The sequence below is a fragment of the Saccopteryx bilineata genome, chromosome 2, assembly GCF_036850765.1.
Source record: "Saccopteryx bilineata isolate mSacBil1 chromosome 2, mSacBil1_pri_phased_curated, whole genome shotgun sequence".
NCBI lineage: Eukaryota > Metazoa > Chordata > Mammalia > Chiroptera > Emballonuridae > Saccopteryx > Saccopteryx bilineata.
Genome location: NC_089491.1, coordinates 5,830,267 through 5,844,720, shown reverse-complemented (window position 1 = coordinate 5,844,720; position 14,454 = coordinate 5,830,267). Strand labels below are relative to the sequence as shown.

Here is a 14,454-nt window from a genome sequence, read left to right as displayed (position 1 = left end):
CTCTGCTACCTAACGCTTCCCACTCAAAGCCACTTAAAACACATCAGCAGTAACTCCACAAAACAGCCACTTGTTGGCTCATTGTGCTAAGCAGCTGCCAGCCGAGCTGGGGGAAGGGTGGAGAGAGGACCTTCTGGCTTGGTCCTCAATCCTCACTGCTGGGCAAAGCCCCTCTGTGCCCAGCCAGAGCCCGGCTCCTGGGCGAGGGTGCTGAGTTGCCTCCCACCCCTGCCTCTGCACCAGGAGAGAAGAGGCAGCAGTCACTGGCAGGGGGCACTCCTGGGTGGGGCTAGGAGGGCTGATTCTCTCTCAGCTCCCCACCAACTTGCTAGGGGACCCTGGGGGCGAGTCACTGCCCATCTCCAGTCCTCAGTTCCCCCATGCACCCCATGAGCAGTTGGACTGTGGCTTTTAAGGTCTACTTCCAGCTCCAAAAGACTGCCTGGTGTAGTTAATGATCTGGAGCCTCCACGACACGGGCCCATAACAGGGCACCCTGACCCAGTGTCAGGAATCAGAGTGAGTTCAGCTGAGACCTGGAGGATCAGCCCAGAGCCAGCACAGGGTCTGGGCAGAGGCGGGACAGGATCGCAGCTGACAGGGATGCTGTATACAGAGGCCCGGAGGCGGGCTGACCTGGAGGACCAGAAAGGAGCCCAGAGGAGTGGACAGGCTGGAGAAATGGCAGAGCTGGGTCGCAAAGACCCTTCTGGTCACGGCAGGAGCTCAGCTTTTTTCCTGAGGGCAATAGGGAGCTAGAGAAAGCATTAGAGCAGCCAGGCGTTCTCCCTTGATTTCTCTCTTTCGAAGACTCCTTCCTTACTTCCAGGTGGAGAAGGAGTTGGGGGAGCTGGGGTCTAGAGCAGAAGCAGGAGCTCTTGCTCGGCTGCTCTGACCACCCCAGCCGGCCCTGGCGCACCCTCCCTCTGAGGGGAGGGAGAGGCCAGTGCCCCCTGCTCTGAATGCTCCAGTCCTTGGGGACCCCTCGCTCAGTCGCTAGCCCAGCTTAGTGTGGCCGCTCCCAGCCTGGAGAGGCAGGGGTTAAGAGCAGAAGAGTCTCGGAAATCAGAGGATTACAGGCTTGCCCGTGGCCTGTCCCTTCCATCACACAGGCGCCCACGCACCCTGCTATCTCTGGGCTCAACTGTCACCACGGAGCACTGTATCGGGACTCCATTAGGGAGGCACACAGCTGTCAGGCCAGGGGCTCTGAAAGCAGTGTGTCCTCACACCCCTGTGCCTGCGCTTGAGGACAGTCCTGTCCCTTGGGCTGTGTGGCAGGCTCCACCTGACCCTCTCCCCTAAAGCTGGGGAGTCACAGGTGCAGCATGGGCTCGGGGGTCTGAAGCCCCCTCTGCCACTTCCTCCTGCTGGACCTCAGATGCGATGCTCGAATCCCCCCAGCCCTGAGCCTGGGTTCTCTCACCTGCACTGTGAAGACAGCGGTGCCCCCCCCCCCCCAGGGGCACGGCTGCCGCTACCACGAGTCTCTCTGTCCTTAGCTCTGCCTTTCCATGCTGTGAGAGCTGGGTTATCCCCACCTCCCATCCTCCGCCTCTGCCAGCTTCCTTTTGGCCTTGTCTTTGGACGTTTCAAAGTCAAAGTGAACCATCGGTCAAAATAACCCCTCTTCTCAGGTTCCGCCCCCTTCTGATGCCTCCTCTATTTCTCCTTCCTAAACTTGACTTTAACTGTCTTTTGTGAAGGTGACTTGGGGGGGGGGGGAGGAAGCACCTTGCAAATGAAAATCACTTAATTGCTCTTTCTGGTTTTCAAAGGAGCACGTGCTCACTGTGAGCAACACCGAGACAATACAGGAAGGCTGAGCGCGGGCAGAGAGGATGAGGTGATTTTGAAGGCACCTCAGGCAGTCTCTAGCTGAGCTGGAATCATAGAGCCCCCCTCTCTGTAAACCTGGGGTGCTCCCCGCCTGCCCCCAGCATTGCCTGGACTCCCTGGCTCCGGCTGCCCGAGCCCCAGGGGTGCCTTCCCTCACTCACATCCTGCCTACCCCCTACAACCCAGCTCCTTGCTCCCCACAAATGTTCCCTAGACCTCTGCAGCCTGGCGCTCTGTCCTTCCACTGAGCTCAACTGTTTTCATTTCAACAAACGTTTATGGAGCGTCTTTGTTTGGGGATGATCCGGCCAGGTGGACTCGCCCCCTTCTGCCTGGGTTACGTTATTTCAACGCGCCATGTCTAGACTTCTGCTCCTCAGCCTCTGGCCTGGATTGTCAGCGGCTTGAGGGCAGGTCCGCACCTTCTCTCTCTTTGTAGCCCCCACCTCAGCATCTATCGTCCCCATTGGGACTTTCTAGGCACCCGCGGGAGAGGCCGCTGCCGGGGACCAGCACACAGGCTGGGCACCACGGCAAGCGCCACACACCCTATCCCGTCTGGTTCTCACATCGACTGTGGGAGGTGGGCAGTGTCGTTACTCCCACGTTGCAGATAAAGAAACTGAGTTCAGACAGGGTAGGAAGCCTGCCTAAGAACCACAGTGTCGAGCTGAGAACCGAGATTTGAACCCAATTCTCTGAGGCCGAGGTCCCAGCTCTGAATTCCTAGAAAGGACTGCCTGTCTGTACAACTCAGTGGTCATACCAGGCAGGTGATAAATGCTGTCAGCAAGGTATACCCAGGACAGAAAGGAAGGACAGATAAAAAGCATCCACCAGGTCCTGAGAAAGCTCCCTGAAGGAAGGGATGCCTGGCTGAGCTTTGGAGGACGCACAGGTGTTCGCAGGAAGGCGTCAGAAGAAGAAGGAACAGCCTATGGGATGGGACAAGCCAAAGGTGTGAGTCAGTCGGAGCAGGAAAACAACAGCCCCATGGAGTCCAGCAGGGGAGAGCGGGAAGGTTAGGCGTCCTGCGATGGCTACACCAGGCAGGACGAACCTTATGCACTCTGCTCAGGCATCGAAACGAGCTTTAGGCCAACAATTCAAACTGAGCTCCCTGGAATCCTAAGGGATTCCCCAGACACACCCCAGACACAACCTGGAGGAAGATAAACGAAAGGGAGGTGGCCCCAGCTCAGGCCCCGCCCCCAGCCCACTCCCTCCTCAGGCCCCGCCCCCAGCCCACTCCCTCCCGCTGCCCCAGCCTTAGGGGAGGTGAGACTTCACCGCTTGTACATTTAGGCTATTGATGTAAGATTTCATTTGAAGGCTTCTGCAGCAAACGTGTTCGAAACTGTCCCGGCAAGCTGGGGGCAGTTTTCAGCTGGGAGTGACAGGACCAATTTTTACGATTCGCTTGTTCCTCGAAAACCTTGGCTGAGCCCCACTTTCCAATGTCCGTGCCCCAGGCTCTAGGGAGGGTGTGTTCAGGGTGTGTTCCTCTGTGTGGGGATGCTGTGTCCTGGGCCTGTGTCCATGGTTCCTAGTTCTGGCTCTACCTATAACATGCACAAGTGCCCCCCAGTCTGGGTCTTGAAATTCTGGCACTCGACCTTGGACATGATCTGGGCCTATGGCCACAGGCTGGACATGACCTTCTCCCGGTTCTCTTCAGGGCGGAGGCTGGCTCCTGACTCAGGGGCTGCCCGAAGACAGAGCCTCTCAAACTGGAGGAAAGAGCCGTGACAACCACAGCAGCCAGGCCCAGTACCAACACCCAGTACTTGCTCTGTGACAAGCACTCCACACCCAGTGTCTCATTGAATCTTCACAATCACCCATTTCGCAGGTGGAAGAACAGAGGCTCAGCAGTGAAGTCAGCTGCCAAAGACACATCTCTGCCCCTCCACTCCTGGAGGACCTCCACATTCTGTCCCCTGTGCTCTGCAGAGCACCTCTTGACATCTCCTGATATTCCTGCCGGAAGTGTCCTGTCCCCCGGTTCACAGCACAGGCAGGCTGCCGCGTGGGGTTTGGCAGGATACCCCGGTAGGTCTGACCATGGTGCGTGCTATTCTGCAACCCAGACGCTGGATAAAGCTGAGAATCACCCCCCTGGGTGCCCCGATTATAGCAGCATCCCTGCAGCTCTGCACTCTCCACAAAGCATGTGGTTGCTGGCGGTTTTATGGATATTCTCTTTGCACAGGGAGTTCGTTGACCTTTCCTGAGTTGTTCACATCTTTCTCCCTCTCTTTTGCTGCAAAAAGCTTTACTGTTTGCATTGGTCGCAATGCACGGGAGAGGGCCCCAGGGTGGTCAGAAGGACGCCTGCTGGTTTCAGGGAGAGGCTCAGCAGAAGCCGGACACCAGGGGGTGCAGAGGGGCCCCTCAGAGGCCGCGGGGCTCCACGGCTCCGGGTCAGGCTTGAGGGTGAGCCTTCCGAAGAGCCCCTTGCCCAGCCCAGCCTGGGGCCGGCGGCCCGCGGAGGTTGGTCAAGTGGTCAGCCATCCTCTTGATGAGTTTCACCTGCTCACCCAGGCAGCGGGCCTCCGGGAAGTCACAGGGCTGAGGGTCTGTGTAGGCCAGGGGTCCCCAAACTTTTTACACAGGGGGCCAGTTCACTGTCCCTCAGACTGTTGGAGGGCCAGACTATAAAAAAAACTATGAACAAATCCCTATGCACACTGCACATATCTTATTTTAAAGTAAAAAAACAAAATGGGAACAAATACAATATTTAAAATAAAGAACAAGTAAATTTAAATCAACAAACTGACCAGTATTTCAATGGGAACTATGCTCCTCTCACTGACCACCAATGAAAGAGGTGCTCCTTCTGGAAGTGCGGCGGGGGGCCGGATAAATGGCCTCAGGGGACCCCTGGTGTAGGCAGAACCCAGGGCACGCAGGTCCAAAAGGGCCCGGTTCAGGTTCTGCTCCGCGGCCGTGGTGACCTCCATGGCATCTCGAGATCTACCCCACTTGTCCTGGGGAGGCTGCTGCACGTCCTGGCAGGGGACGCGGCCACCGCGCTGGTTCCGAGTCTTCAGGAGCCTGGGCCAGCTGGCGGAAGGGTGGCCCGCGCCCTCCAGGGACAGGTCGCTGTGGCCGGAACAGGAGACCAGAGACAGGTAGATGCAGGGGGCCCGCGGGTGCAGGCTGGCCAGGCGGTTGACGGCAGCTGTGAAGTAATTTTGACGCGTTTGGGAGCTCCTGGTTGCTCGGCAATGAGGAGTTAAGCTCAGAAAACAGTGTAGGCTGGTCCCAGAGGCTGAGGACGGCTGAGATCATCCCGAAGGTGGGGACTGGGAGAGAGGTTGGAGGGTGGTCAGAGGCCGGGGGAAGGGGCGTCCCTGGGTCCGTTCTGTCCGAACACTTCGAAGCAAGAGACAAGTCAGGGGACCTGTCCACACTTTCTTTTTTAAGGGAAAAAAAAATCTTCAAACACTTTCTCTAGTGGAACACTTTCATTTTGAGTCATGTTCCCCAGATGTGGCAAGTTTATTTAAAAGCAGGACTCCTAAAAAAATAAATAAATAAAATAAAAAATAAATAAATAAATAAAAGCGGGACTCCTGTTCACCACTCGTTTTCATTCCTCATGAGAAATATCCACTATGGTTATGTGGCTGCAGCTCACTTTTGCAGCTTGGGTGAGAGGAAGTCAGGACTGCTGCAGTTTCTCATTAATTTGCTCGTTCAGTGCATGTGTACTGAGCTCCCGTTGCGTGCCTGGCTCTGTGCTGCGTGCTTCAGATAGGACTCAAACGGCCTGGGGAAGGCCTGGCTGCAGGGGCTCCAGGTGAGTGGGGAGTCAGCTGGGTAGCGTAACAGCCTCAGGAGAAGGCAAGCTCTGTCCGGGCAGGTCATGAAGGGGGTGCTGCTCAGAGCCTCAGGGAGACAGGAGAGCACCCCTGAGGAGATCAGTCCTGGCTGAGACCTGGGGGACAGGGAATGTGAACCATGCCAGGCCCTGGTTGGATAGCTCAGTTGGTTAGAGCATCATCCCAAAGCACAGAAGTCGCTGGTTCAATCTCTGGTCAGGGCACATACAGGAACTGATTAATATTCCTCTCTCTCTCTCTCTCTCTCTCTCTCTCTCTCTTTTTCCCTCTCCCTCCCTCTTTCCCTTCCTCTGTCTCTAAAATTAATAAAGTAAACATTTTAAAAAAAAGCATGCCAAGAGGAGGGGAAGGGTGTTACGGGTGCAAGGAACAGCATATGCCAAAGGAACAGTATCTGCGAAGGCTAGAGGATACCGGAGCACTAGATCAGTCTGGGAATCCGTGTGGCTGACTGGAGGGCGAAGGGGCTTCAGGGGTATAGGAGAGAGTTGAGAGAGAAGATGAAGGTAGGGGTCAGGCCTTGCAGGACCCGTGGGCTTTCAGGAGTACAGAGGTTACAGAGTAGGGTTCTGCAGAGGAGTGGCCCAGTGGAAAGTTCAGGATCTGGTTTCAGCGGGGCCTAAACTCAAATCCAGATTCTGCCACTAACTGAGTGACTATGGGCAAATTGCTCAAGCTCTCAGAGACTCAGTTTCTCCGGTTGTTAGATGAGGACCATCCAGAGGTGCTGGGAGGAGTCGGCAAGACGCTGTGAGGCTGTCAGCCCAGCCCCCACCAGGCAGATGCTCAGTGGACAGGGTCAGGCTTTTCCTCAGATTCGTCCATTCATCTTCACACCCAGAAAGAAATAGACACTCAGTAACAATGTGTCGAGTGAAGGGAGACGTGGTCAGTGGCTTGGAGGGGCAGGCAGAGGTCCACCCGGGGGAACCTCTTCACATGGAAGGCAAGGGGATAAGAAACATAGCTGAATCAATAATCAGAATACTGATGATTAATTGTTAAGTAATTTGCATTCAATTAGCAGTTGCGCTCCCCCCTGTACAGGTGAGGTCACGGAGGCTCGGAGGGGTTTGATATATTGTGCAAAGTTACCTTGAGAGAGAGCACTGAGGCTGGAATTGGCATCCGTTTGACCCTGACGCCTCTAAAGTACAGCCGTGATGGCATGTGCCATACCAAGGTCATGTTCCACATGGCTTTTACTTCCCTGTTGGCGCCCACATGCGGCTAAACTACAGGCAGGCATAGGAGGAGGCTGCCAGGCACGGTGGGCCTCAGAAAGGGCCTGGACCCCAGGGTCTTTCAGTCCATCAACAGCTACTTATCAAGCGACTTCTGTGTGTATCAGCCTGAAGTGTTGGGGACTGAAAGCCAACATGGGCTTTGCAGTTTAGATTTGGGGGGACAGAGGTATGGGGAACTGGCAGTAAGCTGACAGTCTGCCCAACCCCTCACCTCACTTGTTCTGTGAAGTTGCTAAAGGCTGTTAAACTGTGATGCTGGATTGTTTATACTCATCCTAACCCCCATGTCCCCTGGAAAGACTGGAGGCAAGTTTCTTTTATCCTTTGTTTTGTGAAGATGTTATGTATGGTAGGGGTTTTCTGTACTTGGTAAAATTCTTGGGTTGCCTTGGAGATCTCTTTGATTTGCTAATGGCCCTCTTCTCCCTATAAATAAAGCAGGAAGCTGGTGTGGAGCGGGCTCTGTTCTTGCCATCAGCATTGCAGAGCCCATCCTTTTACTTTAAAGCCAATTTTTAAAATTCTGTGCAAGCCCTGGCCGGTTGGCTCAGCGTGCGGAGGACCCGGGTTCGATTCCCGGCCAGGGCACATAGGAGAAGCGCCCATTTGCTTCTCCACCCCTCCACCGCGCTTTCCTCTCTGTCTCTCTCTTCCCCTCCCGCAGCCAAGGCTCCATTGGAGCAAAGATGGCCCGGGCGCTGGAGATGGCTCTGTGGCCTCTGCCTCAGGCGCTAGAGTGGCTCTGGTCGCAACATGGCGACGCCCAGGATGGGCAGAGCATCGCCCCCTGGTGGGCAGAGCGTCGCCCCATGGTGGGCGTGCCGGGTGGATCCCAGTCGGGCGCATGCGGGAGTCTGTCTGACTGTCTCTCCCTGTTTCCAGCTTCAGAAAAATGAAAAAAAAAAAAATTCTGTGCAGTTCCCACTCAGCACCTGGAATTACTAGCTGCGCTGGTTTGTGGCATGAGGATATATTAATGAGCAGGAAACACAGTCTGTCTGCACAGGGCTCACAGCTAGTGGAGGTGGTGGGCATCAAACCAAGAATTACTAGTGTGGACAAAAATAAGGGGTTCTATGGAAAGTCACCTCACAGGGTGATCTGATCATAAATTCCTAACTGAGCAAATCATGTTGGGTAGTCACGCCACAAGCATATAACTTCTTTGGTAAAAGACTTATCTTTGCCGCAAGCAAGCCCTGTCTATTGTTTTGTGCATCTAGGTTAGTTAATACACCTTTCAAATGCCTCTTTTCAGACTCTTTCTTCTAAGACTCAACCACTTCTGGGGACCCTCCTTCTGAAGCATGCAAGAGGCAATCCAATCCCCTGCTCACTTCCCCTGACCTCCACTTAATCTTCCTTGCGCATAAGAGAAGCTGAAAAACTGTTTTCTTCTGAAGCATTTGGGATCTTGCTCTCTGAGGTCATCAATTTGGCTCAGATTAAATGCATGAGAATTCTCTACAGCTTTAGACGGTTCTTACATCAGCAGCAGTGGGTGGAGGGCAGGGACAGCAAGTGCTTTCTCATTGGCGACAATGATTGATTGTTAATCTATTGGAATACTTCTTGTTGTAGTAATATAATGTCATAGTAGTTAAATATATAGAAATGTAAAAAACAAATATATGGAAAATATATAAAAGTAATTAAAATAATATTAAAATAATTATTAAAATTAAATAAAGTTATGCCATCTGGATAGGAATTAATATAGTGGGTACAGATGTGATAAACAGACTCTGACTTTCGAGCAGGGCCCAGTTAGTGTGTGTATGAATTTTATAGATAGATAAGAAGTGGCTTGATGTCATAACTTTGTAAAATAAGAACATCTTAAAAAGTGGTTTGACATAAACATTTCAATAAATTAACATAAAAGGGGTTCCCTGCAAGGAACTCCCAAAAAGGTGGTTTGAGGTAATAATTCTGTAAAATGACACCTGTTAGAAGGCGTTGGCCAGAAAAGGTACTAAAGCTGAGTAGTCGCCCAGACTTCAACGTTAATGTGGACTGTCACCAAGCTGTTCTGAGCTCTGACCAAAGAAAGCCGAGAGGAGCACACCAACGGGGCCCCTCTTAAGCTGTACCCAGGCACACCAAAAGGATTTGTGAGTAATAAATTGCCTGTCTAGCCTGACCAGGCAGTGACGCAGTGGATTGAGTGTCAGACTGGGATGCGGAGGACCCAGGTTCGAGATCCCGAAGTTGCCAGCTTGGGCATGGGCTCATCTGGTTTGAGCAAAAGCTCACCAGCTTGGACCCAAGGTCGCTGGCTTGAGCAAGGGGTTACTCGGTCTGCTGAAGGCCCCTGGCCAAGGCACATATGAGAAAGCAATCAATGAACAACTAAGGTGTCACAACAAAAAACTGATGATTGATGCTTCTCATCTCTCCATTGCTGTCTGTCTGTCCCTATCTATCCCTCTCTCTGTCTCTGTAAAAAAAAAAAAATTGCCTGTCTAATTATTGCAACTAATTTGTGTGTTGGTTGTGTCTTTCCTCCGGTGGCATTTAGTGTTGGCACTTATCAGTAGCATCCTCAGAGCCACCTCAAGAGAAGTCTCAAAGAGGCTGCTAGCCCTGCTAATAAGCAGGAGCATCCCACTGCATGGGGAAGTCGACTCAGGGACGTCTGATTGACGTAGAGCTTGGGCTCTACTGGGACACTTCTCTATCCATTTCTCTCACCTGGCACTCACTACACATGCCCTACAGTGCCTACCAATGAAAGGGTTAAAGCCAGCCCAGTGTGGGGGCCTGCAGGAACCTGCAGCCAGCATCCCTTCTGATTGGTTGTACCCTTGTACCTGGTCCATGGGGCTGGGCTCTATTTTGTATATTATTACCCCAAGTGTAGGGCCTGTGAGAGGTTTGAAGGGGTGTGGCCTGGTGGGTGGGAGGAGTGACCTACCTGCAAGGCTCCTTGAGGAAGGGACTTTTATTTCAGTGATGCCTGAGGCCGAGTGGGAGTTAGGTGGGTGAAGAGATAGGCAGCCAGCAAGCCTGGCAGCAGGAGGCACAGCCCCAGAGGCCCAGGTAGGGAAGGAGCCAGGAGTAAGGGGGGATATTTGTGCTGTAGCTGAGGGGGTGGGGGGCTGGACCTGCAGGGTTTTGGGGGCCAGGGGCAGAGACTTGGTTTATATCCCACGATCACACGAGCCAGGAGCGGTGCTAGGCAAGGGAGGGGCCTGGCTTGGTACAAAGGGCCAGAGGGGGGCAGGGAGGTGGACAGGAAGGGGACTGGGGACTTATTCAGGGCACAGGTGGTGAGGTGACCAGGACCAGTGCTCGGCAAACTCATTAGTCAACAGAGCCAAATATCAACAGTACAACGATTGAAATTTCTTTTGAGAGCCAAATTTTTTAAACTTAAACTATATAGATAGGTACATTCCTTATCGAGGTAGCGCCTGCACATGGTATTTTGTGGAAGAGCCACATTCAAGGGGCCAAAGAGCCACGTGTGGCTCACAAGCCGCAGTTTGGGCAGGAGAGAGGAACAACCCCACAGGTGAGTAGAGGTGAAATGGATTGTCCTCACCATCACGGTCCTGGGGCCTGATGCTCAGACACTCTTCCTTGGAGTCCCAGAGCCTTCTGAATAGACCCTTCTGGAACCCAAGGCAGGTTCTGAGGCTCGGACTCCTCTCTGGCAGAGCAAGCAGGGGTAAGCATCGCAGCGTCAGGCCCGGCTCCCCGGAGCGCCAATTCGGAAAATGACAGCCCGAGACCCGAGAGGAAGGGTGGAAAATGGGCACCTCGGCGCCTCCCTGTGTCTCCTGCATGGTTTGGAAATAGCTGAGATGAAAGAGCCACAAGGAGGGGGTGCCCGCTGGGCAGGCAGATGAGAGGCCCAAAGACGCGGCCCCTGGGCAGGGAGGGGAACGTCAGGGGGTGCAGGAGGGAGAAGTCAAGGGACAGCACAGTCACATTCAGAAGACAGAAAGGACACACGTCAAAAGGGACACACACAAACAAGATGAGTTGAGATTGGGCAAAGATTGTGTGTGTGTGTATGTGTATGTGATGCGGGCTTTGAGGAGCAATTCAAAAGCCTTCGGCCCTTAGCCCATCTGAATACCCCCCTTCTCTCTTCATCCCCAACCACCAAAAAAAAAAAAAGAGAGAGAGAGAGAGAGAGAGCAAGAGAAAGAAGGAAAACAAAATATCTACAGTTGTCGAGACAAGAGGAGAAAAATAGAGGCAAACATCCGTAATTTTCTCTGTGGGGCTTTGCGGTAATTGAGCCATTTGGATAAAAATAAAGGCAGCAGGCCCCTTAGGTAAGAAGAGCTTTTGCAATCTAAGAAGCTGGAATTATGCGTCTTGTGTCACTTGAAATACCCCGGTCTCCCCCTTCCCCGGGCGACCCAAACCACTTTCCCTTTTCTTATTATTTTTTTAAGTACCCTGTCAAATGTCGTCTGTAGAGCAGAGAATTTCAGCTGTCACAACTAATTTCAATTTTTCCATGTGCTTTTCCCCCCTTGGTGTCCCAGGGGAGGGGCGGCAGAGCCCCCTTCCCCTGGCTCTCGTCTCTCGTGTTTCTCTCTCTCTCTCTCTCTCTCTCTCTCTCTCGCATCCTCTCACTCTTTTTATTTATCATTGTTGTTATTTCAAAACCAGATTTATATCACGTATTTGTGTGGGGAGTGTTTAAGGGCTGTGTTTGGCTCCGGTGGGAGGCGGGGCCTGGTCCTGTTCGTTTCTGGAGTCCCTCCCCCCACCGCCCCCTCCCCACCCCACGTCCAAGTCCTCACCTCTGCCACCTGTGCTCCGGGGGCCCCCACCATTCTCTTCCTGTCCCCCCCCACCCCACGTCCAAGTCCTCCCCTCTGCCACCTGTGCCCTGGGGGCCCCCACCATTCTCTTCCTGTCCCCCCCCACCCCACGTCCAAGTCCTCCCCTCTGCCACCTGTGCTCCGGGGGCCCCCACCATTCTCTTCCTGTCCCCTACCCCACCCCAAGCATCCACCAGGGAAAATCCAGACCTCAGACACAACACCGATTCTCCAGGTTCCATCAGAACCAGGGGAGCCACGGAAGTCAGGCTTCCCATTAGAGGGGCAGGCTGGCGAGGGCCAGCGTCATGGACTTGCCACACCCCTCACCTGTCTCCATCTTTTCCCTCATCTTTCTTGCCATCTCCGTTCATGCCTTCATCCAGTGGGCATTGATCCAGGGCCACCTCCTAGGTGCCGGTCCTGCCAGGGAGCTGAGTGCACCAAGATAAGTGAGGCACAATCATGGCCCTTGGGGAGGCGACATGCCAGTGGAGGCAAAGAGGCAGAGAGAGCATTGGGGACAAAGCGTTTGGTGTGCTGGCCAGCGGCTGTGCAGGCGGTGGGGCACGGCGGGTGCAGGGAGGGTCCGCTTTAGCTCAGCTACTTGCTGTGAGAGGCCTTTGCCAGGGAGCAGGCTTGAGCCGACTCCCCGGAGCACAGCGATGCTGCCTACTGCACAGTTCAAGGAAGGGAGCGCCAGGCTGGGGCCAGTGCGGACAAGGCTGATGCTGCGAACTAAATTGTGTTCAATTCCGATCCCCGCAAATCCCTAGGTTAAAGTCCTAGCCCCGGTACCTCAGAATACGATCTCATTTGGAAATGAGATCGCTGCAGTGGTCCTCAGCCAAGACGAGGTCAGACAGGAGTAGGAGGGGACCCCAATCCAACATGACTGCACAGAGACACACACAGAGGGAGAGGCCACGGGAAGATGAAGGCAGAGATGAGACCGATGCTTCCACACGCCCAAGAACGCCAACAATGGCCAGCACACCAGCAGAAGAAGCAGAGGGGAAAACAGAAGAGGTCCAGCCCCCTTCCACCTCCAACAGCCCTCAGAAGGAACCAACCCTGTGGACACCTTGGTCTCAGACTTGTATACTCCAAAGCTGGGAGACAGTAAATCTCTATTGGTTAAGCCACCCGCTTTATTACGCCAGCCCTGGCAACTAGTACGCACGGAGACGAGAAACAACATGTTCTGAGAAGCGCACGGAATTCATCAGGGTGGGTGCTCAGGGATTGAGATGGTGAGGCTGGGGTGCAGGGGGCCGGGCCCTGCAGAACTAAGGGCATTACATGGAGGGCAGTGGGGGGGGTGGGAGGAGCATGGGAGCCTTAAGCAGGAGGGAGGTGGGATGGGATGAGCTGGGTCACATGCACACACTGCTTACAGGGAGCGCTGCCAGAGGGGGAGAGGCATCCTTTTCTTCCCATTCCCCGCTTTCCCTTCCTCTTCCACACACACACGCTCTTCCAGGCTCGGCCTGGCTTCTTCACTCATCGGTGGCTCTGGGACCCAGGACCAGGTCTGTCCCACATGAGCCACAAACAGGGTTCAGTGAGTGAAGAAACAGGCCAACCTGCTCCTGGTTCCTCAGCTCCCCCCCACACACTTTCTTGTTGGTTAACAGCCCTCACTGAGCACCAGGGTATACAGAGCACTGATAAATGAGGGAGCTGAATGACAGTAGGTCCATTCAGGGACACCCCCAGCCCGGGTGTGAGAGCCGAGGCTACTAGAGGAAAAGCGGCCGCCATGGGGCCAGGGTCACTGAGTGAAGACCGGCGTGGAGGACGGACGTGCAGGCTGGGTGCCTACTTCTCAGTAGGCTCTGTTCCTCCTTGACCCTCCTTTTTTCTGTGTTGTTCTATGTTCTTCTCTCCTGCCCCTGCTGTCCCTGGGAGAGAGGAGGGAAGGTCCTAGAAAAGGCCAGGACCCTTCGTAGGGAGTGGGAGGACCTGAAGCACAGAGAGGTTGCATGACCTTCCCAATGCCACACAGCTGATAGGAGTCAGAGTCAGGGAATTGAACCCAGGAAGTGTAAGCCTCAACACGCACAGCCTCCATGGGGGCTCCGGAGGCATGGGGGTGCGGGGTGTGTGTGTGTGCTCCATACCTACCTGTTTAATTCAGCACTCACTTCCAGGAAGGCCGTGTTGCCTGGAGGTTAAGAACATGCTTCTGGAGGCAGAGGGCCCACAGCTGAATCTCAGCTCTCTCCCCACCCATGAGCCACTGGGCCACTCTGAGCTTCGGTTTCCTCAATGCAAAACTGGATACTCAGGGGCCCTACCAGTGGCAAATACTGGCTGCAGTCCCCCTAGCTGTCTCCCTTTCCTCCCGAGGGGCTCCTAGCTGGACTCCATTTCCCAGGCTCCCCTGCAGGCACCATGTACTGAGTTCGGGGCCAATGGAATGTTGGAGGAAGTGATGTCACAACCTCTAAGCCTGGCTCCTAAAGCTTCCTGTGCCCTTCTTCCCACCCTCTGCCCTGGCTGGGTCCATGAATGACTACATGGAGCAGAGCCCCCACCTGACACCCCTGCCCTGCATTGAAGTGTGATATGAGCAGCAAATGAGCTCTCTTTGGGGGGTGACCTGTTAGGGTAGTTAGCTGCTCTTAGGAAGACCCTTCCCATTGTGCTCTGATGGGGACTGAAGAGTGGCTCTCTTCATAGTGCTCAGCACCGTGCTTGGCTCTTTGTAAGCCCCGGTTAACAATT

At 54.2% G+C, this 14,454-nt stretch overlaps 1 pseudogene; it reads right to left on the bottom strand.

Annotated features, from left to right (window-relative positions):
* Nucleotides 1-3,473: 3,473 nt before the first annotated feature.
* Nucleotides 3,474-12,098, bottom strand: LOC136322135 (ferritin light chain-like; annotated as a pseudogene).
* Nucleotides 12,099-14,454: the final 2,356 nt, after the last annotated feature.